Raw genomic sequence first — 26,545 nt, forward strand, 5'->3', positions numbered from 1 at the left:
AAATATTTTCAGGAGTGGGCATCGTTAAAAGAAAAATTGAAGATAATTTTTCAATTAAACTTTGTTATGAAAAAAAAATATCAACGATATATGTTTTATTCAAAACTTGGGCCACCGCAAACATTTTTAAAACAAAACTGAATCATCAAGAGTAAAGCTTGAAAAGAGATCTGTCACTGAACGGGACTGCTCGATTTTTTAAAGAACTTTCTGTCAGCGATCATTTTGGAAAACGAAATTAGATCACTCACACACAGCGTCTATCCCGATCGTCATTGCTTGGCGACGGCCGGTGAACGTAAACACAAAGACTAAACGAACGAAAAGTGAGCACCACTCATGCAGCCGCCCGAACGTCTCTTTCTCTCATTTACTGTCATTCTCTTCCTTGTGTTTGCTGTGTGGTGACAGAATTCATTTGAAAGTGATCATGGAAGAGATGGTCGGAATCTCGGTAGAATGTCAAACGACCGTTCTCTGAGCGAACTTGGGTGACTTTGTTTAGCACTCATTCGTTTGTGTGTGAAACGATCAAAAGGAGTGTTCTGTCACGTATCACAAAAAAGTCGAAATTTTGTAACCATTTCAGGAGATAAACATTTTTCAAGAAACTTAAAAATTATTTCTTTTGAATTATTGTTTCTTTTTTAAGAATCAAAAAAAAAAAAGACATCAGAATATGTGCCTTTTTTATTAAAAATTGAATTTACAAAAAATTGCCAATATTTTTTGGTTTTTTTTTATTTTTCCTGATAAGAAAAACCTTTAAAAAATATGTGTGATATCTAAATTTCAATTCATAGATTTTTTATGTTTGTGGTAAAGTTATGTTTTGAGTTATTGTGTATAAGAATTGAAGTTTACATTTTTTTTTTGTTATTTTGTTAAGTCGATGCATTGGGCTCAAAATGTGCCGTGAAGGTGAAATATTCAAATTATTCGGTACAAAACCGAAACCGAACCCCTCTTCCTGTCCACCCCCGCACAAAACCACAATTTTCAATTGTTTAGCTGAGCCGAGCTTGATTTATATGTTTCACCGCCATCAATCGTGTGTTTCGTATCGATTTGCACAATCCACCTCGCCGGTTTCCACGTGCTAGAATCGAAAAAAACGCCTAAATTATCTCGCTTGAGTGATTTGACAGTTACGACCGAGGCGCTAGAGCGGTTTAGTAGCATAGCTCGATGCCATTGACTGAATGAAGACGATTGAATAAGTTTCCGTAGCAGAAATGAATTGCAGTTAAAAATAGTTGAAAATATTGGCTCTATTTTGAAATACTTTGATATTTTGGTAAAGGAAATTAATTCTAAATGTTATCTAACGTAATGATCAATTAAATTGAGCTTCCTCTTTAATTTAAAGCATCCGATCTTTATTGACCTGCACACGCGGACTGTGGTACTCTTCAAATCCGGTGTCGGATCATCAAAAAGTCGCCGAAAAAAAAACGGCTCACAAAATGCACTGAAAACATATATGGCTATTTAAACAACAACACTGAAGAAGAAGCAAAAAATTACACAATCCAAACAAGCAACACAACACGAACTTATCTTGCTTTTTTTTCGCCAACCAAATGCGATGAAAGTTCATTGAAAGCAATTAAAGTGCAAAATGAATACAAAACCTCGGGCTTGGGCCTGTGAGGCGGCAGCGAGCGGTTTGTAACGAAAGTGAATTGAACGTGGGAGCACCGATGAAAGGAAAAACGTTGAAACTGAAAGAAAAATGGCCAAAGAAAGAGAAGACGAAGAAGAAGTCGAGCAACAAAAATGCTAATTTAATTAAACTGATGCCTATGTCGGAAAATAGAGCCCACTTTGGGATGAGATTGCAGATTGTGACCTCAGCCGGAGACTTGCGCCAAGTCGCAAAGTCGGTTTCGCGGTGAGACGAAATAATGGCTAATTTGAAATTCTCGAGACTCATTCACAGCTCACCGCCGCCGCAGCAGCAGCAGCTGATTTCTGCACTTTACACATCGTGAGGAGTGAAGTGAGCACGCTGGTGTGGTATAACGGTGTTTGCCACCCTGATATCAATGTTTGACCATTCTTTTTTCCGTTTTTTTTTTGCTTAAATTGCCACCATAAATGCAAACTAACAAACTGTGAAACAGTATTTATTCAAACTGTCAATCAAAACCAAGTGTGAAGAAAGTAAACGATTTCACCCCTAGAAAGTGTTGCCTTGCTAAAGTGAACATGCAGCTGTCAAAAATGTATGGCAGATGCCATTATGGTGAAAATTTTATTCGCTTAGGCGCGAAAGAAAGCGTCGAAAAGTTTCAATTTTTTAATTAACACACATCATTTATCAAATCCTGTAGTTAATCATTACATTAGATTTTGGATTCACATTATTTTGAAATGGTTTTGTCCCAGTGAAAATGCTTCAATAAATTCAAGAAACAACTTTGTTTAATGATCTGGTGTGCATTTTTTGTCGAACTTTAAACTTAAAAAAGAGTTTGCAACGTCCTTAATACTTTATGATCCCAAATTTTGGGACCGATTTTGTGAGTTTTCAACCATTTCTATTGCAAGTTGCACTCGAAAATTACATTTGAGAAGGGCGTACGTTATTCAAATATTTTTTTCGTATTTCGTTAAATCAATATTACTGCATCTCGAAGTCATGGTATCGCAAAATAAAAGACAAACTTGTTGGAAATTTCACGGGCACTGAAAAAAAATACCACTTTTATTAGATTTTTATTTTTATTTTTTAGTTTTAGTAATTTTTGCTTTTGTTTTCAGTTATGAGCGATGCATTGCTGTATGTGTGTATCTGTAAGCCCATACTACCAATTCAATTGCTGTCCAAGGTAAATTTATGGAAAATTGGACGAGCATTCCCAAAACATTCCCTTAAAGAAATATGAGACTGAAAAAAATAATTCTCACAGATTACAAATGACCGAACACCACAAAAATTACCAAAACATAAAAATAAAAAATTAAAATCAATTAAAAATGGTAAGCTTTTTTTCTTCCAGTGTATTTGTTTTCAAAAAGCCCGTAAATTTCCAACAAATTGTCTTCGACTATTTGATTGCATGGAACGGCTTCAAATGCAGTAATATTGAATTAAAGAAATACAAAAAAAAGAATATTGTACGCATTTTTCAAATATAATTTCCGAGTGTCATTTGCCAGAGTGACATTGATAGGATTTCAATTTATTTTTGGAACATTTACCAACTGATAAGGTTTTTCTTAAGATTATTATTTTTGAAACATGTACTGGGGTAGGCCACAAGGTTAATGCATCATCTTTTAAAAAAAGTTTTCAATTATGGTTTCAATGGTTTAACAATAATGAAATATAAACTTATTAACCAAACACACATAAATTTTAGGTAAAATTGTTAAAAAGTCACAATTTTGCCTGAAATTCGTTAAAACTAGTTTTTTTTTTATAATATATCGATTCCTATTGAAATAATAGCATTATTGGTGCGTTGGAAGTGGGGACGCGAAGTCGTGATTATTCAGGTTAATTTTTTTATGTGCTTTTGTGCCGCTGTTCGTATGGGGTGAGTGCATAATTTGTAAAGTTGTTTTAAAAAATATTCGGAGTGAAAAGTGATTTTTTTTGTGTGCCTTTTGTCGTGAATTGTGTGTGTCTTAATTTATTGTTTTGTGACATTCAAAGTCCTTCCTATATCATCGTTGATCGGAAGGCACGGCGTTGGGTGGATTGTGTTTAGATTTTTCGAATAAGGTTTTATTTTTTTTTTGCGGTGAAAAAGCCATTTCTATATAATGATCGAAAGACGCACTGACAATTTGGATCGTCGTGTAGCGTAGCAAAATAACTGTGTGTGAGTGATTTTGTGTGCTAACCAGAAAGACCTTCCCATAGCATCGTTGCTTGGAAGGCTCGCCGACGGGTCTGTTATGAAAGTCCTCCCCATAGCGCCGTAGCTCGGGAGGCATCGAAAAGCCAATACTCTATCCTACTAACCCAAAAAAATATTAATCACGTGATGCTTGAAGGAGATGCTGTGGATTCAACGATCTCAAGCGGTATCAACAAGTATATAGCGAAAAACTATGTGCTTGATGAATCTGCAACTTCAACTATCGGACTAACATTCCTCCCTTCCGTTGAACTGCAGGCTTCTTGGGAGGGCGCCGGTATTGACTAATAAAGTAGGGATCTTCAGAGGTTAAACAGTGAACGGATGGTTGGCTCCCACTGATCATTTTTGATTCATTGTTTAACTTCAGCTGATCTGTCAATAACGGAGTAGCAGCTCATTGGCAGTCAACCATGCTCATGCTCATGCTCAATATTATCGATTCCTATTGAACTACACAAAAATGATTTATATAAACTGTTTTTGGCTGGAATTGCTACGCCTTGCGACAAATCTGGACACTTCATCTTGTTTTATCAATTATTTGAATATAATTTCGCATAATAATTGTCAAAACTGTGTTATTTGATGAATTCAAACATCAACATTCATTTCAAATTTATTTGGGCGCTCTAGTCAAAACGGCGCACAATAATAATATGAGTTCACAAAAAATGTAAAACATTTCACTGAAATATTTCATAGGCGTCTGGAGCACCAGGAAGGCAAAGCAGAAAATTATGGTTTTGATTTTCTCAAATTTTAATACAAAATATCCACTGTTTTATGTTAACAGTTTATTTAAGACCTAAAGAATGCAATTCACTAAAAGTTCAGTCCAAATTTGTGCGATTCGTACGCAAAAACGAGTGTCCGGAATTCGAAGCAGAAGGTTCAGATTTCGAATCAGCTTCTATCAGTATCCGGGGTTCGAAGCACAACAAGTCGTTTTATTTATAAAATTCTTAGGGAAAATTGTTAGAAAAGACATATTTTGGATGCATTCTCTTAAAATTGAATGTTTTTACTACGTACGTCCTTAGGCGTCATCCATAAAGTATGTCACGCAAAATGGGCAAAAATTAACCCCCCCTCCCCCCTATATCACACTTTGTCACGCAAGGTTGAACACCCCCCCTTCCTCAAAAAGTACGTCACATTTTGCCAGATCCCCCCTTGTTTTTGATGGGATTTTTTATAGTTTTTATATCTTTAAACTCTCTTAATTTTGGTATTTTTGTCAATTTTAATATGAAAAAAAAGTTAGTATTTCAGTATTTTAGTATTTTAGTATTTTAGTATTTTAGTATTTTAGTATTTTAGTATTTTAGTATTTTAGTATTTTAGTATTTTAGTATTTTAGTATTTTAGTATTTTAGTATTTTAGTATTTTAGTATTTTAGTATTTTAGTATTTTAGTATTTTAGTATTTTAGTATTTTAGTATTTTAGTATTTTAGTATTTTAGTATTTTAGTATTTTAGTATTTTAGTATTTTAGTATTTTAGTATTTTAGTATTTTAGTATTTTAGTATTTTAGTATTTTAGTATTTTAGTATTTTAGTATTTTAGTATTTTAGTATTTTAGTATTTTAGTATTTTAGTATTTTAGTATTTTAGTATTTTAGTATTCTAGTATTTTAGTATTTTAGTATTTTAGTATTTTAGTATTTTAGTATTTTAGTATTTTAGTATTTTAGTATTTTAGTATTTTAGTATTTTAGTATTTTAGTATTTTAGTATTTTAGTATTTAAGTATTTTAGTATTTTAGTATTTTAGTATTTTAGTATTTTAGTATTTTAGTATTTTAGTATTTTAGTATTTTAGTATTTTAGTATTTTAGTATTTTAGTATTTTAGTATTTTAGTATTTTAGTATTTTAGTATTTTAGTATTTTAGTATTTTAGTATTTTAGTATTTTAGTATTTTAGTATTTTAGTATTTTAGTATTTTAGTATTTTAGTATTTTAGTATTTTAGTATTTTAGTATTTTAGTATTTTAGTATTTTAGTATTTTAGTATTTTAGTATTTTAGTATTTTAGTATTTTAGTATTTTAGTATTTTAGTATTTTAGTATTTTAGTATTTTAGTATTTTAGTATTTTAGTATTTTAGTATTTTAGTATTTTTTTAGATTTTGTGATAGATTTTTTTAGTAGGAACATAATTTAATTCCAGCGTGCCTCTAATGTTGGCAGGTCTGAACTTTGACATTCAATTAAAGCTAATTAAACGCGTTTTCAACTGAACTCGAGTGATAAATAGCTCAATAAGAAGTGAGCAAGCAAGTTTCTATCAAAAGTTTTGCAAAATTGGTTGTTTAAATAGTAAAAATCAGCAAATTGGATGGAGTTAGGAGCGAGTGCTTAAGCTGCCAAACATACAAGAATTTACCCTTTTTTGGCATTTTAGTTTTTTTTATTTGTTATCGTTTAAGTTTGTTTAGTTTTTTTTAGTTATTTTTGTATTAAACTAAATGATGTTTGAAGTTATGGTGCCATCTCAGTCGAGTTAAAAAATAGTGTGAAATCAAGAATAGTTTGGATGATCTCAAATACCACAAGATTAGTTTAAAAATATCTAAATTGTTCAAATTTGACTATATTCTGAAAGCTTAATGTTGCACATAGTTCTAGTCTTTAAGACCAATTACGAATCAAATTATGCCATTACCAACTACAAACCCGGTCGGCACTAGATTTACCTTTACCTTCTTTGTTTAGCAAGTTACAAGTTGGATCGTCGAAGACGCTCTATTAGTGTCTCTGCCAGAATCGATACAACCTCTCCTACTACACCCCCTTAGTACGTACTCCACAATAGTGTACCACGAAGCTACTAGCACACGGTCTGCCCAATCAATAAAACGTGATTCGCTTCATCTTTTCCGAAACCCACCTACTCCACGCTAATAGCTCCGACTAGTTGACGTCGTCGTCGTCTTCGTCGGATTGGAACGGCAGATTGGTACATCGCGCAGAACTCCACGCGAGAGAGGGTGCAGAAATGGGATTTACGCAATCGGTCGATTAGTGGAGGGACCATTCTCGTTAACTTTGAGAATTTGTTGTTTGTATACTTTGGGGACGGCTTGACGGACAGCCTGAACGGATTTCTCGGGGCGGTTTGTTTGGAAATTGTATCGATGTTGGATTATCGCGGGGTGGGTTTGTTCCCTCTCTGATTGGAGCCAGCTGGGACGTCTCAAACTATGACGCAAGAATGTTTGCTAGATTATGAAAAAATGTTGGCTGAATTTTTACGGGCGATTTTTTTCCGATAAAAATAATTAATTTTGAAAAGTCTTTCCCTTAGACCTTAAAGTAGTTTGAGACATTTTGATCTGCATGATCTTAATATCATTTAATTCTTTAAATGAGCTGAGCAATCACTTGAATTTCCCTATCAAAGTAACATTTAATCAACAATCATATTTAGGACCATCCAAACTCACTTGCTCGTATTCTCCGCTGTGTTCTCGATTCACCTTCCCCAGTTAAGCCATTCACTGCACGCCAAATCCGCGCCACCTAAAAACGAACACATTAAACATTTGCATATCGGGCATGTCCTCTAACACCGGCGCTGAACATTATAGGTTATGGCTTGTTGCAAACAATTTGGCTCCGTGTTGGTCGTGTTCCCCACGCCAACCAACGAACCAACTAGAACCAGGTGCCTACAAGCCTAATAGTACGACGGTGTTGCTTCGTCGTTGGCGCCCTCTAGCCTTTGCCAGCTGAAATTTGAAGAGAAGAGAAGAAAAAATAAATAAATAAAAATAAAGTAAGCAATGCATGAGTGTCGTTAGAAGAATTGATTTTCGCCATAAATAAAGTACTTATGGACCGAGACGTGCCCAGGTATTACGGACACTCTTTCTAGGACCTGTGACGACGCCGACGACGTCGACAACAACGGCCACAGGTTTCGGTGTGTCCCATATTTTGCATGCATAACAATTTACCCACGGGCTCCGAGATGTCGAAGGGTATCTTGCAGGGGAAACTGATCTGTTTTGGGAAAAAGTGAGTTTAAATATGAAGTCAAGTATCACATAACTCACAACATTTTTCTTTTTCTTAGCATTCTTGCTTGGGTGGCACGTCGACGAAAGTTAAATATTGCTTAAATCAAATCTATTCAGGGTCTTCGAAACTTCTTGACGAAATCCCGTCAAGTTTATATTTTATTCTTTAGATGAAAATGAAGTTACTTTAGTTGTTTCAAAAACGGGTATTCCCACCCTGGAACACACTTTACTGTGCTGGGAACGTCGCGGCAAATATTTTTCCTCCTAGTGTTGAATAACAGGTTGGAGAGCGTTTCAAGAGTGGTGTGTTCCCTGGTGTGGTGGCGTGTGTCCTCGTCGGCCAAGACTTGGCGGCACTGTTGATGGTGGTTTGTGTTTTTTTTTTATTCACGATTTTATGTGCTGCCTACTCTATAATGTGGTTCAACCCAACCGACTTTGGGATAGGTTAGAACTGGGTGTAATGAACGGCCCAGTGGCATGCAATCATGACGGGATCTTCGAGACTCGGTGGAGGGTAAAACAAGCCAAAGTGAGGATTGATGGGAAACACTTTTAGTCAGTGGGTTGATGCTGGTCGTCGTGCGCCGAAAGCCGCCATCGTGGGGCAACAGTTTGGTAAACGTTGAGTTTTCAGCAGGGAACAGGTGGAATTGCATCACGGGGTGAGAGGTGAGGACTCGCAGACCGAGCGACTGGGTCAGTGTTATTAAATCAATGTGGGGCTTTCCGGATTGGTTGGGAAACTAGATTTCTTGCAGTGTCCAGTTGGTTCAACGTGAAAATATTCAGATAAGCTCAAGATTAACGTTAGTTAAATCATTCTTGTTGCTTTTTGGTTAAAGATGAGGATCAATATTTTCATGATATACATATTAGGGTGTAACAATTAAATTTTGTTGGGATCCTTTAACGGTGCACATCAATGCTTTCGCATAAATAATTCTGTTGGAGACATTTTCGTACTTCAAAACTAACGTCATGATTCGAATTCCCGGACGCTTGCAAACCCGGACACATCATCTTGTTTCATTAATTATATGGATATGCATAAGTTCGCATTGTGAATGTCCAAACTGTGTTATTTGATGAATTCTAACGTCAACTTTCATTTAAAGTTTGTTTGAACGCTTGTCAAAACAATTAAATAAATTAAAATTATAAGATTACCAAAAATGCGAAACATTTTACTGAAATATTTCATAGGCGTCCGAAGCACCGCGAAGGCAAAGCAAAAATGTATGGTTTTGATTTCCACAAATTCTAGCAAATTTTTATATTAATTATCGATTGTTTTGATGTTAACAGCTTATTTGAGACCTAAAGAATGCCATTCACTAACATTTCAATCCAAATTTGTGCAATTCATTAGCAAAATCAAGTGTCCGGATTTCGAATTAGCCTTAATCAGTGTCTGGGATTCGAAGTACAACAAGTAATTTTAATTTTCAAATTCTGATGAACAATTGTCAGAAAAGACATATTTTGCATGCATTCTCTTAAAACTCACTGATTATATCATCAGGATGTAGTTTCTACATTTCCAACTTATTACATGATTTTTTGCCAGCTATAACAAAAATAATATGCTACTAAGTGTCCGGATTTCGAATCATGACGTTAGGTTACGTTAGATTTATTTGATGTTTATTTGATTGTTGATATTTTTCTCAGTTTTTTGAAAACATTTATTTGGTAATGGACATATGGACGTATATTTAAATTAAAAATATACAGTGGACTCTCTGGCTGTCGATCTTCTCGATATCAATATTGCTCCAGCCGTCAATAAATTTTTCAGTCCCTTCAAGAAGATTGCTTTGATTTTTCGTCCTTCTCTCGACGGTCCCTTCAATATCGACCACGAGAGAATCCTCTGTTTTATAGAGCAAAGTTTGAAAAGTGTATATGCACAAGAATCAGACATCATTACCTCAAAAGTGATGAATTTGTGTATGGAAAAATTAAGCGAACAGAGGAAGAAATAATTATGCGAAATGGATTCTATTGTTTTTTAAGATGAATTTTCACCACTAAATTAAAAAATTTTGTCATATTTTTTGGTTTTGAAAAATATTTTTTAATTTTTTCCCCTTACCCTCACAACTTCTAATAGCCTAACAGTTTTAATGTGAATTTCAGAAACAACAAAAAGTCAACATTGTTTGGAGATTTTTATGGATTTTTATGCAGAATGGCTTCTATTCTTCTTAGTATTTGACACCACCCAATTTGAGACAATTGCATAAATGCAAGAAAAAAACCATTTTCGTTTATCAGGGCGATTTGCCCAGTTGCGTTGGTTCTTGTCCCAGCCATGCCAGTTATACAGATAAATCTGTATTTTACAGATTTTTCGATCCCAAAAATCACAAAAGTCTGTAACGTCATGATTCGAAATCCGGACACTTAGTACCATATTATTTTTGTTATAGCTGGGAAAAAATCATGTAATAAGTTGGAAATGTAGAAATATCATCAGGATTAAGTATAAACAGTCAGTTTTAAGAGAATGCATGTAAAATATATCTTTTCTAACAATTTTTCATCACAATTTGAAAATTAAAATGACTTGTTGTGCTTCGAATTCCGGACACTGCTAAAAGCTGATTCGAAATCCGGACACTTTTGCTTCGAATTCCGGACACTCGATTTTGCTTATGAATCGCACAAATTTTGACTGAAATGTTAGTGAATGGCATTCTTTAGGTCTCCAATAAGCTGTTAACATCAAAACAATCGATAGTTTATATAAAAATTTGCTAGAATTTAAGGAAATCAAAAACATAAATTTCTGCTTTGCCTTCCCGGTGCTTCGGACGCCTATGAAATATTTCCGTTGAAATGTTTCGCATTTTTGGTAAACTTATAATTTTATTTTATTTAATTGTTTTGGCATTAACTACAGCGTTCAAACAAACTTTAAATGAAAGCTGATGTTAGAATTCATCAAATAACACAGTTTTGACATTCATAATGCGAACTTATATCCAAATAATTGATAAAACAAGTTGAAGTGTCCGGGTTTCGAAGCGTCCGGGAATTCGAATCATGACGTTATATACAGATTTTTTTAAATGATTATATTTAAAAATTTCTACAGCTTAGCATATGAATTATGCTTTAATATGATTTAAAAGCTAAAATTGATTTAAAAATTTTAAAAATATTGTTTTCGAAAAGATCGAAAAATTTCACGATTGTTTCATATGTGAACATTGAAAATCGAGCCATTAGTTGTTGAGCTATCGACATTAGAAAATGGTGGGTTGTTTGGGTGAGACTAGGAAAACATCATTTTTTCTGTTTTTAAACCTTCGCATGGCAATATCTAAGCAACTAACGGTCGTATCAGCAAAGCAAAATATAGAGAATTTTCTCAGCTTTTCAAAAATATATTTTTTAAATTGGGCAAACATGGGCACTGATTTAAAAAAAATGAAAAACTGCGACTATTTTTAAAAAGTTTCCTTAAAATGGCTGTAACTTGAAAACGGTGCACTTTATCAAAAGTACTTTTTGATTGCAAATTCGATTTTACATCAAAAAATGAAGTTGAAAAATTGTTTCGACCAGTAATTTGTTTTTTTTTTTATCAGTACTGACTCAAAAATTCATAACTCGGTCGAAGATTTTTTGCCCATACTTGAAATTTCTAAAAAGTTGGCATTTTATGTCCTCTTTAGTGCGTCCATCCCGGGAATTCCCGGGACAAAAATCCCGGGATTTTTCCTAAACCGGGAATTCCCGAATCCCGGGATTTTCTATTATTTGTCCCGGGAATTCCCGAAATTGAAAAAAAAAATCATATTTTGTTCTGGAAATTCAGATTTGGTTGTGAAAATAGTAGAACAATAAAATTAATTAAAATTTGTATTCAGCAAATCTCAGCATTAAATTGGCATTTAAGGAAAAAATATTATAATTTGAATTACCAGGTCCGCAAAATGCCTAGTGCTTTACATTTTTTCTCTATTATTTTATTTTTTTGAAAAACTGGATATATTTACGTATATTTTCGATTTTAAATAAAAAAAAATAAATCTCATATCAAATTATTTATAATCAAACACCGGCATCTAGGGCAAATACGTACAAATGTAACGAATAAATACAGCTATTAAAGCAAAAAATATTTGCATGACGTTTTGGACTACTTCGGTTGAAACAGTAACAGAACAAAACAATTTGTACTTCCAAATGTATTGCTCTAAAATCTCCTGTACCTATTTAGACTGTAATTCTGATTTTCCCTCGGTTGGCGGTAGTAACTTGAAGATAATTTGTAAAATATGTTTTATATAAAACAATGAATTCAAAACTTATCTAAAATTTTACATTGACTGGTATCATTTTATTTATTGTCGTTGTTTGTTTTCTAGCTGTTTTAGTCATGTCATATAAAATATATATAAAAGAAAAAAAATGAAAGAATTCCAAAGTTTTTTTGAATAGGTCCTATAAACATATGGAAAACAAAAGCTTATTGGACCTTTTCAAAAAAAAAACTCAAGAATTATGTAATTTGATTCGCAAAAAAAAATGATTAATCATACTGGAATTAAAAATAGTAGTTGATATAAAATTCTAAACACCACAAAGACAAAAAAAAATTCTTTTAGGCTATTTTAAAACTGTCGTCTTTGTTTAGATTGAAGTGAGGATTATAACCATTTGATATTATTAAGCTAATTCAATGATTTTAAGCTTGAAAACATAACAAATATAATGAAACATAGATTTTATTACCGATTCAAAAATTTCCCGGGATTCCAAAAATATTTTTCCCGTTTCCAGGGAAATTCAAAACCCGGGAAAATTGGACGCCCTAGTCCTCTTAAACATATCAGAAAATGAAAAAAAGAAATAAAAATAGCGTTTTTTTTGCAAATCATGTTTAAGTGACAAAAAGTGAAATAAAAAATCACCAAAAAAAAATTTACCCTTTATCATTGTTATTAAGTGAAGACTTTATCCATATCTACAACTTTGCCGAAAACACCAAATCGATCAAAAAATTCCTTCAAAAGATACAGATTTTTGAATTATCATACATCATTTGTGTATGGACAGCTTTCAAATTTGTCAAATTGGTATGGGAAATTATATGGACAAACTAATGATGCAAAATGGCTTCTTTGGGCATACCGAAGGCATCAATAATGTTTCAGCCGGATTAAAAAATACAAAAAAAAATCGAATGACCGAAATCTCAGAGATTTGCTCACATAATCCGCATTGCCATAATTTTTTCTCAGCTAGCTGTTTTTCTTTGATTAAAAATCCTCCGAATATTACTTTAAAAAAACTAATTTTACTGCCGGCATAAATAAAAAAGGAGGATATTACTGTCACCCTGTTAATGTTTGTGGCACTGAATTAATCTTAAGAATCTGGCCCACGTGTACTTATTTTCCAATAAAACGCAATAAGGTCCAAAAAGGTGACAGTTTTGAAATAGTAGTTTATGCAACAAGTTGCAAAAAGAGGATTTTTTCAGCACGAGTCGTACATTTATCCAACGAGGTTCACCGAGTTGGATAAATACGAAGAGTGCTGAAAAAATCAAGTTTAAACGAGTTCCATACAACATTTTTTGCAATTCCAAAAAAACACTCTGAGTGAAATTTTATGTCAAATTGTCAAATCGTTTGAATCAAAAAAAATGTTGAAAAGTGTTACTTTTCGAAACAAGTGCTGAAAATTTCAACTTTTCAGCACCCATTTGAGTGCTGAAAAGTAGAACTTTTTAGCATTTATTTTGAAAAGTGTTGCTATTCGATTCTGTTATTTTTGTGTACAGAAAAGTAGGCTATTTCGTCGTTAAAAAATGACAGGAGAAGTAAGTAGTTTCACGACGGAATTGCAAAAAAATATCTCTCAACATAATCCACACAGCACAAAAATGATGAATTTTGAAAGGTTGGTATTGGAATTAGGTAGGTTGAATATTGGTTATTAATTATAATATTCGGTAATTGAAATACGCAACTTTTGGTACCCTAACATGTATAGGTCATCGCTGAAATTTTCAAGTTATGGCAGTTTTAGTGAAAAAAGTAATTTTTTTCCCGTTTTCGTCATTTTCCCATTTTTGCGCGTGGCGCGTCGAAAAACTCAGTTTTTATTTTCAAAAAATCGTATCTCAGAGTATCGAAAACATAATTTCACCATTTTTTGATAAATTTTCCGAGGAATCCGATAAAAATATTTCAGATATAGGCTTTTTGGTCCCGAGACCTTCAAAACAGCATTTTAAGTTTTCATACGACCTTTTCATATGTTAAGCTAGATTTTTGAAACTTCGTACTATTTTTCTTAAATAGCCAAACTAATCACCTTTCTTTTGCGTCTAAAACAGCTAAAATCGGATGAAATGGCGCGGGGATACGATTTTTTGAAAAAAGTGGTTTTTGAGAAAATCGACGAAAATTGCTATTTTTCGGACCATCCTAACACGGCGTAGGTCACCCTAATGGCCAAACGAAAAAATACGGGTCTAATTATTTCGGCCAAGGAACCCCCAGAAAAATTTTGAGCCCGATCGGAGAACTTTTTTTCGAACCATGCTGTGTTCGTGGGGAATGGCTGAATATACATATTTTCTAAATGAAATGTGCGACCCTTTTCAGAAGTAATATTATTTACCATATTTTTTTTATAAATTGCGCTGGGATTTATCCCATAAAATTCCAGCCTTTTAGAAAAAATAAACTAATCATGTCTTTTTTATTTTTTTTTGTTTTGAAAACATTGAAAACCATTTTTGGCTTCCTTTTCCCAAAACATCCGCCTAGCTGCACCGATTGCAACCAGAATGCACCCACTTTGGCGGCTCCCCACAAAAAAACTAGGTCACACCGCGTACGGTGCAACCTCTCTCCGGGGTCGCTTGCATGTCGCAAACGCGCCCAAAACCCGTGGTTCATACGCGCTTTTGCGTTCGTGTGCGCCCACACTCACACACAAAATATAGAATTGGCGGGTTGGGCAAATTATCCAATTATTTATTAGCGGCAAGCCAAGCCAACACATCTCGGAGAAGAAGATGCCGGAGCGAAAATTTGCACCCGAAATGAGAGCAAATTGTGCAAAATAAAGCAACGCGAAATTCAAGCGGTTTTTTTCGCGCTGAAAATCGTCATCAGCGCCATTGTTAGGGTGGGTGGTTTTTGATTTTTGGTTGGGGGTGAAGAATCTCAACCTCAGACAGCAGCAGACGGAGAACGAGGGTTTGGGGGTGGCAATTTCTCACTTTCGTTTACACCCAACACACAACACGAAAGATGCAACTCATGCACATTGCAGAGGGAAATTCCCAGTGATCTAGGTACTACTTTGGCATTGAGGTTTTCAAAATTGTTCAATGCAATCAAATCTGGTGGTGTGTTTTTGGCTGATTTATTTTTTTAGTAATTTTTTTTACATGAAATTGCAAATTTAATTTTTGAGCAACCTGATCGGTAGCAATCCTCGTTTAAATTGATTCCCCGCCTCGGATGACACGTTGTGCCTATACTCACAAGTACAGGTTATGTACCCTCGGGAGCGGAAAAATAGTGAAATTTGCGGAGCTGGAGAGCTACCGTAGGTGTGGGTAACCACTTGAAACAATAGACGACCGGTAGCTAGTCAAATTTCAAAACCATACATCCATACAAAACTCAAGTGTTTCATCCCTCCCATTTGCTCCCTCTCCTCCGCGGGGGAAGATGTACCCACACGTGACCGACTTTGCTAGGGAGCCCACAGCACGAGACAGCGCACGTTGCTGTTCCGTGTGTGCTCCTCTTCTGAATGTGCAGGGTGCACGTGGCATCGCCAGCACAGCATCTTGAGGTTTCCTGGTGGTGGCGCTACAAAACGGTGACGCCATGACGCCAGGGTAGATCACCAAGATAGAGCAGATTCGATTGGGGGAAATAGGAAACGGAGTGATTTATTTACGGGAATGTTTTTAGTTTTATGACGTAGTTTTCACCACAATGCAAGAAACGGGAAAGAAAACGTAAAAAAGAAAGTACATTTTTCAACTGCAGTTTTTTTTTATTTGCTCTGTTTGTTCTAGAGATTTGTATGAAACATTCAGCGTTTGTTTGCTTTACCTATGAGAACAAAATTATGTTAAATATGAGCCTTTAACGACAAAGAGAAGTTGGGTAAAACGGACTTTGAAGGTCTAAAACCTTAAAAATCTAAAAATTGCTCGCATTTTTATAAGATGAAGTCCAGTTCTATTTGTCGCATTTGAAATTCATTCATTAACTCTGATATCTTTTTGAAACAGCCTCCAACGCTCGCAACAAAAAATCGAAAATTTCGATAATCTTAAGAACTACCAACTGGCTCTATTCTTTAGGTAAATAAAGGTAAACCTATACCTTTCTTTAGAAAGAAAGGCAAAAAAAGTAACTGTGCTAATTTTGAGCCAAATCGGTTAACCTTCTACAACCCAACCCCGCCCCTAGACGGGCTTTAGAATCTATTTTTCAACCATATGTTTGATCTTTAAAAAGCAATAAAAAGAAGAACTCTTTGGCGAGTTGGACCAACTGTGGTCTTAGCCTTATCCCCCAAAGGAAAAAAGAACTCTTAAAATTTCAGAAAGTGTGAGGGATGGAAGTTTGACTTGTTTTATTTATGTGATTGCCAATGTTTTTAAAAATGTCATTTTTTGGGGGTCATCTTTGGCTGTGTTTTTGACTAACATTTTCTATATATTAACTTATTAATAATATTATTAAGTAAAAATAAGTATGAAGTAGTTTTTAAAGTGTCATTCTATATATGAAAAACGATAAAAAATAAAAAAAAGTGACTGTTAAAACATCAAAAAATAGATAGAAAAAATTTAATGATAGGAGGTGGTAGAATTAGAGACCCTAAATAGGGAGACTGGTTAATCTGGCTAAATCGATCTGGCAACGTATGTTTTGAGCTTGGCAACACTGATAAGTTTTGCTGGGCATAAAGGCAAATGCTCGCTTGGATACGTCAAATTCGTGTCTGTTTGGGTACGTCAAATTCACTTCGACTAGTCTCCCTCTTAAGGATCTCTAGGTAGAATATGCCAAATACTACCAAAAAACAAACACAAACTAAACAAGATAAAAGCAAATTAAAATACTAAAAATAAAACGAGAAAAACATAAAACAAAAGAAATTAAGTTTTTTGTTGAACAAAAGTTGCTCAAAATTACCTCCTGAACTAGGGAAAAAATATAAAACATTTGAAAAAAAAATTGAGCAGAAGAGGGTTAAAGTTTAAGAACTGCTATTGGTCGTTGAAGTTTGTAGATCTTTAGCGACCCTTCAACCTGAACCGATTTGGCTCAAAATTGGCACAGTTTGTTATTTTTGCCTAAGGAATCGAGTCAGAGGGTTGTTTTTTTTCATTGTCCATAGAAAAGTGCTATGAAAACATTCGAAAATCTATATACTTCTCAAGATATAGATTTTAGAGTTAGATATAGAGTTTTCTGATCGATTTGGTGATTTTGATCGATTGCCAATTTCTTAAGGCTGATACAAATATTTTTAAAAGTTTTTGTCAACTCCCCCCCCGCCAAGTGCAATCAGCTGAAATCAATTTAAAATGCTTTTTCCTGTGTTCTGAATCATTTTTAGCAATTTTTTTTTGAAGATTTTCGATTTGCAGTACCGCAACAATTTTTTTACGCTAGACGCAACCGAGATCGGCGGAAATTTGTTCCATTTGAACCGCGCGTGAAATGCCTTCACGCACGGACAGGTGAGAAATTGTCAAATTGTCAAATTGTCAAATTGTTTTTTTATTTATTTGTGTTTAAGGACCACTTAACTCAAGAGTCATTCGGGTCCGATGTCAAATTGTCAAATTGTCAAATTGTCAAATTGTCAAATTGTCAAATTGTCAAATTGTCAAATTGTCAAATTGTCAAATTGTCAAATTGTCAAATTGTCAAATTGTCAAATTGTCAAATTGTCAAATTGTCAAATTGTCAAATTGTCAAATTGTCAAATTGTCAAATTGTCGAATTGTCAAATTGTCAAATTGTCAAATTGTCAAATTGTCAAACTGTCAAATTGTCAAATTGTCAAATTGTCAAATTGTCAAATTGTCAAATTGTCAAATTGTCAAATTGTCAAATTGTCAAATTGTCAAATTGTTAAATTGTCAAATTGTCAAATTGTCAAATTGTCAAATTGTCAAATTGTCAAATTGTCAAATTGTCAAATTGTCAAATTGTCAAATTGTCAAATTGTCAAATTGTCAAATTGTCAAATTGTCAAATTGTCAAATTGTCAAATTGTCAAATTGTCAAATTGTCAAATTGTCAAATTGTCAAATTGTCAAATTGTCAAATTGTCAAATTGTCAAATTGTCAAATTGTCAAATTGTCAAATTGTCAAATTGTCAAATTGTCAAATTGACATTTTGACAAAAAAAATAAAGATAAATTCTTCCAGTGTTCAATCTGTTTGGGTCATGTCAATCCTGCACCACACTGCTAAGTGAATTTGTGCTGATCGGTGATACAAATAAAGCACGCATACTTGTGAAAAGCACTGACGTGAGAGATACAACTGCCCTTCGACATTTCCCTGTGATAGTGTGCGTGAATTTTCAAGACCGTTCAAGTCGGGAGGGATTTCCGCGCGATTTCAGCGTTGTCCCACACAGCTCGAATTGGGAGGGCCGCCCTCACGGATTTCTCGTTTGCGTGTACATTTTATGTTTTCGTCAAACCTTACATTTGTTGAAAACAAATGATTGCAAAACAACAAAACTAGTGTAAAATGCATTAAAAATACTTGTTTCAGTAATGTGTTAAAAATATGTTGTTATTCCAATTTTTTTGCCCCGTCCAGAGCCGAGAGCAAAACTTCGCAAAAAAAATATTATTTTTTTAACTTCGCTTAGTCAAACAATATTTTTGATAGTCTAAATCATATATGAGTCATACGCCTCAACTAAACATAAAACAGTACAAATTCGTAATCGTCTTTTTCTGATCAAGCTCAAATTTGGTGGAGCTATTAATACTATCAAAACATGTAAAAGCCCGATTTTGAACTAAATTTGACCACTCCTTCTTTTTTTTGGCACCGCCCCAAAGTTTTGCAATTTTGTTTTTTTTCAAAAAACCGCTTTTTAGGAAATTGGACGCTGAATCGAAAGGCTTCATCAGATTTTCGATTGAAATGAAACCTTGACGCAATTGAAAACTCTACACGCAATTATCTCAAAATATATGTGATTTTATTTTGAATTAAACGTCCCCATCGTGTTCCCCAGACGAGATCGATTCAGCGTTCAATTTCCTTTAAAAATAGTTGTAGAGTTTTGCTCTACATTTTTTTGTTTCTGAGATATGGCCATTTGAAAAAAGAAGTTTTCTAAAAAAATGACGAAAATCGCAAAACTTTGGGGCGGTGCCAAAAGAGAAGGGGTGGTAAAATTTAGTTCAAAATCGGGTTTCTTATATGTTTTGAAAGTATCAATAGCTCCCATATTTGAGCTTGATCAGAAATAATGCATTTCGAGTTGTGTGCCAGTTAGCGCGAAATAACCCATATGAAAATGACTTCGTTGGCCAAGGGGTTAAGGCCAATCAGAAAATACAAAAAAAAAATCGAATGTTGGAATTCTGGAGAATTGCTCAAACGTCAAACTGAATACGAAATCAAAAATATAATTACCTAAAAAATGTTGAAAGTGATGTCTGAAAAAATTTAGAAAAATATAAACTCTGCTGGAATAAATTGTCTGCACTGCGAATCAAATCGATACCGACTGACGTCATACCCGCTGGCAAAACTTTGCTGCCCCAGTTGCCAACTTAAAACGCGTGCAGTCTGCTGCATCCAGAAGTTCGACTAAATTAATTTATGTATGCACTGTGCATGCACACACTTTCACTCCCGTATTCTCGTTCTCGTTTCGTGGATGCATTTCTAGACGACGACGCTGCACACCAGCATATCATCAACCTCATTTTCTGCTGTAGCTAAGCTACTATACAATGGAAAATAGTACAGAGCTGGGTGGCTGCCTCGTTGGCGTCACCCTAAAACTGGCTCGGATATTTTCAATTGCTATGAGAGTAGTGTTTAATTTGCATGGTCTGGATGAAAATGGGTTCAGTATGGAATGATTTTTTTTTCAATTTTGTTTATAAATAAAACACCAAAACCAAGAAACTTTATCAACCGAGACAAGCAGACGTGCAGTGTGCAACTGCAGATTAACCTTCGCCAAAGTGTTTTCGCGTGACATCCCATATAATTGCAACCATTTTCACATATACTGTCGGGGACAAGTCCGTGCTGGTGGTGGGTTGTACGACCCCATAGCTATACTCCTCTTGTGTGCTTACTGGGGAACTAATCTCCTCCCCATCATCATCATCACCATCAGTCACCCAGAAGGGAAGGGGGTGAGGGCGGAGAGGAAACCGCCAGAGTAGAAAGTTTTGAAATTGAAATTAACATTAGACAAACGACTTATGTGCTGGCTCACACCAAACTAGAGGTGGATTTGGCGAAAAGGTACATGCTGTAGAAATGGTTTAACAGTATGAAACCGTTGGTTTGACAACGATTATGGAATTATGACAACCTGTATCTAGAGATTAAATGTTGCCTAAATATATCAATTTTCAATTTTATTTTGCAAAAGCTATGAGTGTAATTCTCTACCAACTCACACGAAATCGGGAAAAGTTGACACGACCCCTCTTCGATTTGTGTGAAACTTTGTCCTAAGGGGTAACTTTTGTCCCTGATCACGAATCCGATGTCCGTTTTTTGATATCTCGTGACGGAGGGGCGGTACGACCCCTTCCATTTTTGAACATGCGAAAAAAGAGGTATTTTCTATAATTTGCAGCCTGAAACGGTGATGAGATAGAAATTTGGTGTCAAAGGGTCTTTATAAATGTAAAATTAGACGCCCGATTTGATTGCGTACTCAGAATTCCGATTTAAAAATTCTCCCATTTCCGTTACTCGACTGTAAAATTTTTTGGAACATGTCATTTTATGGGAAATTTAATGTACTTTTCGAATCTACATTGACCCAGAAGGGTCATTTTTTCATTTAGAACAAAAAAATTCATTTAAAAATTTCGTGTTTTTTCTAACTTTGCAGGGTTATTTTTTAGAGTGTAACAATGTTCTACAAAGTTGTAGAGCAGACAACTACAAAAATTTTGATATATTTACATAAGGGGTTTGCTTGTCAACATCACCAGTTATCGCGATTTTACGAAAAAAAGTTTTGAAAAAGTTACTTTTTGCGTTTCTCTTTGTTTCGTCGTCCGTGTCTGCCGCGGGTGACCATGAACGGCCATGATCGATGACGACTAACTTTTTCAAAACTTTTTTTTCGTAAAATCGCAATAACTCGTGATGTTTATAAGCAAACCCCTTATGTCTATATATCAAATTTTTTGTAATTGTCTGCTCTACAACTTTGTAGAATATTGTTATACTCTAAAAAATAACCCTGCAAAGTTAGAAAAAAACACGAAATTTTAAAATGAAAAATTTTGTTCTAAATGAAAAAATGACCCTTCTGGGTCAATGTAGATTCGAAAAGTACATTAAATTTCCCATAAAATGACATGTTCCAAAAAATTTTACAGTCGAGTAACGGAATATGGGAGAATTTTTAAAACTTTTTAGTGTTTTTTTCGATGAAAAATATGTTTTTTAGGAATTCTGAGTACGCCATCAAATCGGGCGTCTAATTTTACATAAAAGTCCCTTTGACACCAAATTTCTATCTCATCACCGTTTCAGGCTGCAAATTATTGAAAACACCTCTTTTTTCGCATGTTCAAAAATGCAAGGGGTCGTACCACCCCTCCGTCACGAGATATCAAAAAATGGACCTCGGATTCGTGATCATGGACAAAAGTTATCCCTTAGGACAAAGTTTCACGCAAATCGAAGAGGGGTCGGGCAACTGCTGTGTGAGTTGGCGGAGAATTACCCATGAGAATTTGAGATTTTGAATTTTAATGTCCGGTTTACCCCACATCCCATTGTCTTAGAGGACTTATAATTGGCATGATTTCATCACAAATCAGTTCCGAGAATCGTGAACAAGCGTTTATGATATTCGGAACCATTTACAAAGTGTCCAAGTGCCTCAAATTTTCAAGCCAAGCTTTCAAAACTTTGAAATTTTTTTTTCTAAATTTTAATGTCTTTATTTAATCTGTGGTCAAAATATTCATAATTTAAAAAAAGTTTAAATGTGTGTCCTATTTGATCAAAAATTAAAAAAATAAACGTTGTACAATGTACAGTCCAAACTCGATAATCCGAAGATTTGTATGGGACTTCGGATAATCGAATCATGAAGAAACAAAAACTATTCAATTTTTTTTAAATATCCTTGTTTTTATTCTAAAATTTGAGTTCTGCTATCCCTTTTTCGTCAAATTTAAGTTATTGATTGCCTATTAAAAAATAAAACGCACTTTTCAATATTGCATGACCGCCATTTTGGATTTTAATCATTTTAATGTTGTCTAGTGGTTATACTTATGCTCGACAATCAAAAATTAGACAACGAAAAAACTATTTTTTTCGTGATTCGATTATCGAAGTGGAATTTTTCCGGGGCCTTCAGATAAACGAGTTCAGACTGTATTTAAAAAAAGAATGCATTTCTACTCTGGAAACCATTTTTGCTTGAATTATTTTTTCGGAAGGTAACATTAAACTTTTGTGAAATTAAAATCAAGAGTATCTTTCCAAAAAGAGCAAATGAGTAATTCTCTACCAAAACTGGAAATGGATTTCAAGTGAATTTTTTTTTTTGTTTTGCTCAAACCTTCCCTGTGACCAAAGAAGCCATTTTGTGTCATTGGTTCACCCAAACAAGTCTCCATACAATTTTGGCAGCAGTCCATACAAAAAATGTTTATCAACTTTTTTTTTTTCACTAAAACTCAACTTTCCAAAATTGTTTTTTTTTACTTTCGAGATTTTTTGATATGTTTTAGGGGAACAAAACCCGAAACTTTTGAGCCATACAAAAGCATTGTTAAAAAAATGCCGCCGAGTTATGAATTTTTGAAAAACAGTGATTTTGGAAAATAGTCGAAATTTTAAATTTTTTTTTTGCCTCATTTATATTTGAATTTGCATTCGAAAAGAACTTTGATTAAGATTAGACCTCTGGTTGCTGAGATACAGCTGCTTAAAGAAAAATACATTTTCCTATTTTTATTGAAGTTTTTCAAGTCTAACCCGAACAACCTCCATTTTCTACGGCCGATGCCTCAGCAACTAATGCATGAAATATTTGTGATTTTTTTTTATCTTTTCGAAAACAATATTTTCATTTTTTTAAATCAAGACTGACATTTTAAAAGGGTGTAATATTGAATGTTTGATTTTTTTGAAATGTATGTCTTGCTTCAAATATTGCAAAAATATTGTTTTCGAAAAGATCGGAAATTTTCTCGAATGTTTCATTTTTTAACATTGAAAATCGGACCATTGGAAAAGGAAGTTAATCTCTTGTTTACAAATGTTATGTGGCCTTTAAAATGTTATCTTGAGTTTATTGTTAAGACCAAAAACTGCAATTATTTGAGTAGCAGCAAATGGTAAATATAAATATTAAAAAAAAATCATAGACACTTGAAAAAAGCCAAATTTGAGAAAAAAATCTAAACTTATCTTTTTTGAGTTAACAAGGCACCAAATAAATGTGTCAAACCAACGACATTCCACTGCACGAGGAACATATGAGCTGAGCGCTGTAATGATAGACTTTTGGAAACTTCTTCATGGAGGCTAGAGGTTTTTCTCCATACAGTCTCCATTCCCAGTCAAATCCACCAACATGACGGGCAATTGCAGTGCGGTTTCTACCGGGTTTTGTTGGCATGTGCGACGACGACGACGACGAGCTGAATGGATTTATGGGAGGAAACATGCAATTGTGATGGCGTGTCACTTCTATTATGAGCATAAATGGTGTGCATTCGACTTTAATTTTGCCTGTCTTTATGGTGGAAAAGCTAAGTTTAAATTGCCCTCCACCTGGTATGGGGCGAGGTTGGAAATCTAATTATAGTCACCTTTTGCAAAGTAACTTTTTCCTTCAAACAGGAATTATTCTCACGATTTTGCCGACTTCAAATAAACTTCTCACGAATCAAAATCGGTTGGTTGCAATAACGCGTGGACTGAGTTTATATCCAGTTAGCGTTAGCGTAAATTGCGATATCGATCTTACAATTCGCTTAATTTTCATTTTTTACCTCACCACAAACAAGCAGACTTGACTGTTGGATCACCTTTTGCAAGACATGATCAGTCCCGCCAGTGTTACCAATAATTGCACCTTTTGCTCCAATGAAACTCTAGTAATTCACCTGCCACGTGCAATTTCGCCAGCCAAAATAATTTAATCTATCCGTCTCTCACTGTTTGTGTGTACAACTTGCATCTTGTCTTAGGCCATTTCTTCAGCGCAGAAATTTTCAGCGTGTAATAACCGCAATTGTACGCAAATTTCGCCGACGACGACGCGTTCGAATTCCTTCGAAATCGCTCGAATTAAGGTGTGCAACGAAATTGACCCGCCATGCTGCACGCTCAAAAATTAAGGGTTACTAATGGAGAAGCTCTTGCTTGGCGATGGCAGACCACGCGCCCTGGTTCGTAATTGTCGAACGAAAGGTTTGGGCTGTGAATCGCCGAACGGGGGCTGTCGATGGAAACTTAATGATAGCATTCGAACCCCCAATTCGAACGCCCGATCGTCGTCGTCGATGGTGTGAAAAATTTAAGTGGTCGATCATCATCGCAGTTTTGGGTGATGATTGAGCTTGTGAAGCGATTCGATTTTAGTTGACTTTATTATTCTGTAGATGAACGAAGTCCAACGTCATTTAATAGCTCAATGAATTCATTTTTTTAATTAAATAACAGAATCTCCAAGAATTCTCTAAAAATAGCCTAATTTACCACGTTGTCAGCGGGTCAGTAAAAATCTATCTTCAGCTCATGGTGGTCCAAAAAAAAACACAGCTGAACCACTTTATGGTGCTCCAGAGTTCAAGCCCACTTAGCGCACTAATTGATTCCACACTAAAACTCTGTTTATCCAGCAATTCAACACGTCCCGAACCCGTAAAAATAACCTCACATTGATCCATAACGACGTTCTGTTTTGGAGTAAATGACCTCAAGAACCCCCCAAAAACAACAACAACAAAATAGATGAGCTCGAATTCTGTTTCTTGCCACGAAGAACCCATTAAACCTTCTTCTTTAATCGCTTTAATCTTCCCGAATATTGCTTCTGAATGCATTCGTCAATCATCGCTCCCCCCTCCCACCTCCAATTTTGGGTGGTACTCTATGGGCGCTTAATATTTGTTTTGTTCCAAGTGTGGAAAGATGAAAAGAGAGAGAGCGAGAAAGGGGAGCATACCTCCCCCCGCCCTCCCGGTCAAATTACTTTTGGAAATCATAACCTCAAAGCACCCATGTGCGGTGGCGGTGTGGGCAATAAAAATAGTGGTGTTCAAAAAACAATAATCGTAAAACCCACTGCACTTCAAGCAACACAACGTAAAAGGGCAAATGTTAGTTTGTAAACAGAGAGTGTATACCCTGCTCACTCCTGGTGTAAACATCCTCTGACGAGGAGCAGGATAGACTCTGTGTTTACAAACTAACATTGGCCCATTTAAGTTGTTTTGCTTGACTTTGAGAAGTCTGGGTGCTTATGTTTACCCATAATCACCACACGGCGTGTTTTCTGGGCAACCTTAAGGAGAAAAAATAGTCATCGCTACTTTTAAATGTGTCTTATAGGAAATTTTCTCAGCTTTGAAGCATTGGTCTAAGAGCGAAATGTTTCATCGAGAAATTTCTGAGATATCTTTATTTTATGTTTTTTGGTTTAAATTCCTTTATGATTTATTGTAAACTTTTCAATGACAGTTTAGAAAACTTATCAAATGATGTGTTTTATGTGTCATATGCCCATAAAAATTTGCAAAATAAGACAAGAAACAACTTTGTAAAAGGTTGCACATCGCAACACATTTTAAAAATTAAGTTTTAACCGATTGTTTGAATATGTGTAATTTGTTCAGAAAATAAGAACATAAAACCGTATTAAATTATATGTTTACAAGAATTAGTAGATTATTACATAATTTTGGTGTACAAATATCAGCCGACTGCTCTGAATTAGCTTGGATTTAGCTGATAAACCCGAAATTTTTGCAGGTTTGAGATTGTTAAGGATATTACTTGATATTTGTGAATAAATATGATATTTCCTTAACTAAACATTTACCAGTTGCATGGATATCAATGCCAAATCATGTTATTTACTCGAAATTGAACTGCAAATTACTGTGTACAGTTTCAGTAGAAATACTTTTCATGAGTATGAAAGGTTAAGTTTCTTTGTAGGAAATGATCAAAGAATCAGCAATGTTTTAAAAGTCTTATCTTTTTTTAAAACGATTTTCAAGTACCTTGAGATTTGTTCAAATAACTTGTAATGGAGGCTTCTGTTTGATTTTTTGTTAAATTAATATTTTATTTTTGTTTAAACCAAAAAAAAATTAAGGTGTTTTCAACATTCTCAGTTGAAACACACGAATATTAT

At 34.5% G+C, this 26,545-nt stretch overlaps 1 protein-coding gene across 1 annotated transcript in view; it reads right to left on the bottom strand.

Moving 5' to 3' along the window:
• Positions 1 to 26,545, bottom strand: part of LOC6044954 — a 99,117-nt gene that overhangs the window by 55,021 nt on the left and 17,551 nt on the right. The window contains exon 2 of the mRNA XM_038260562.1: positions 7,327 to 7,611. The gene's annotated coding sequence lies outside the window, so the exon portion shown is untranslated. The remainder of the gene's footprint in view (positions 1 to 7,326; positions 7,612 to 26,545) is intronic.

Source organism: Culex quinquefasciatus, chromosome 3 (assembly GCF_015732765.1).
Source record: "Culex quinquefasciatus strain JHB chromosome 3, VPISU_Cqui_1.0_pri_paternal, whole genome shotgun sequence".
NCBI classification, from domain to species: Eukaryota; Metazoa; Arthropoda; class Insecta; order Diptera; family Culicidae; genus Culex; species Culex quinquefasciatus.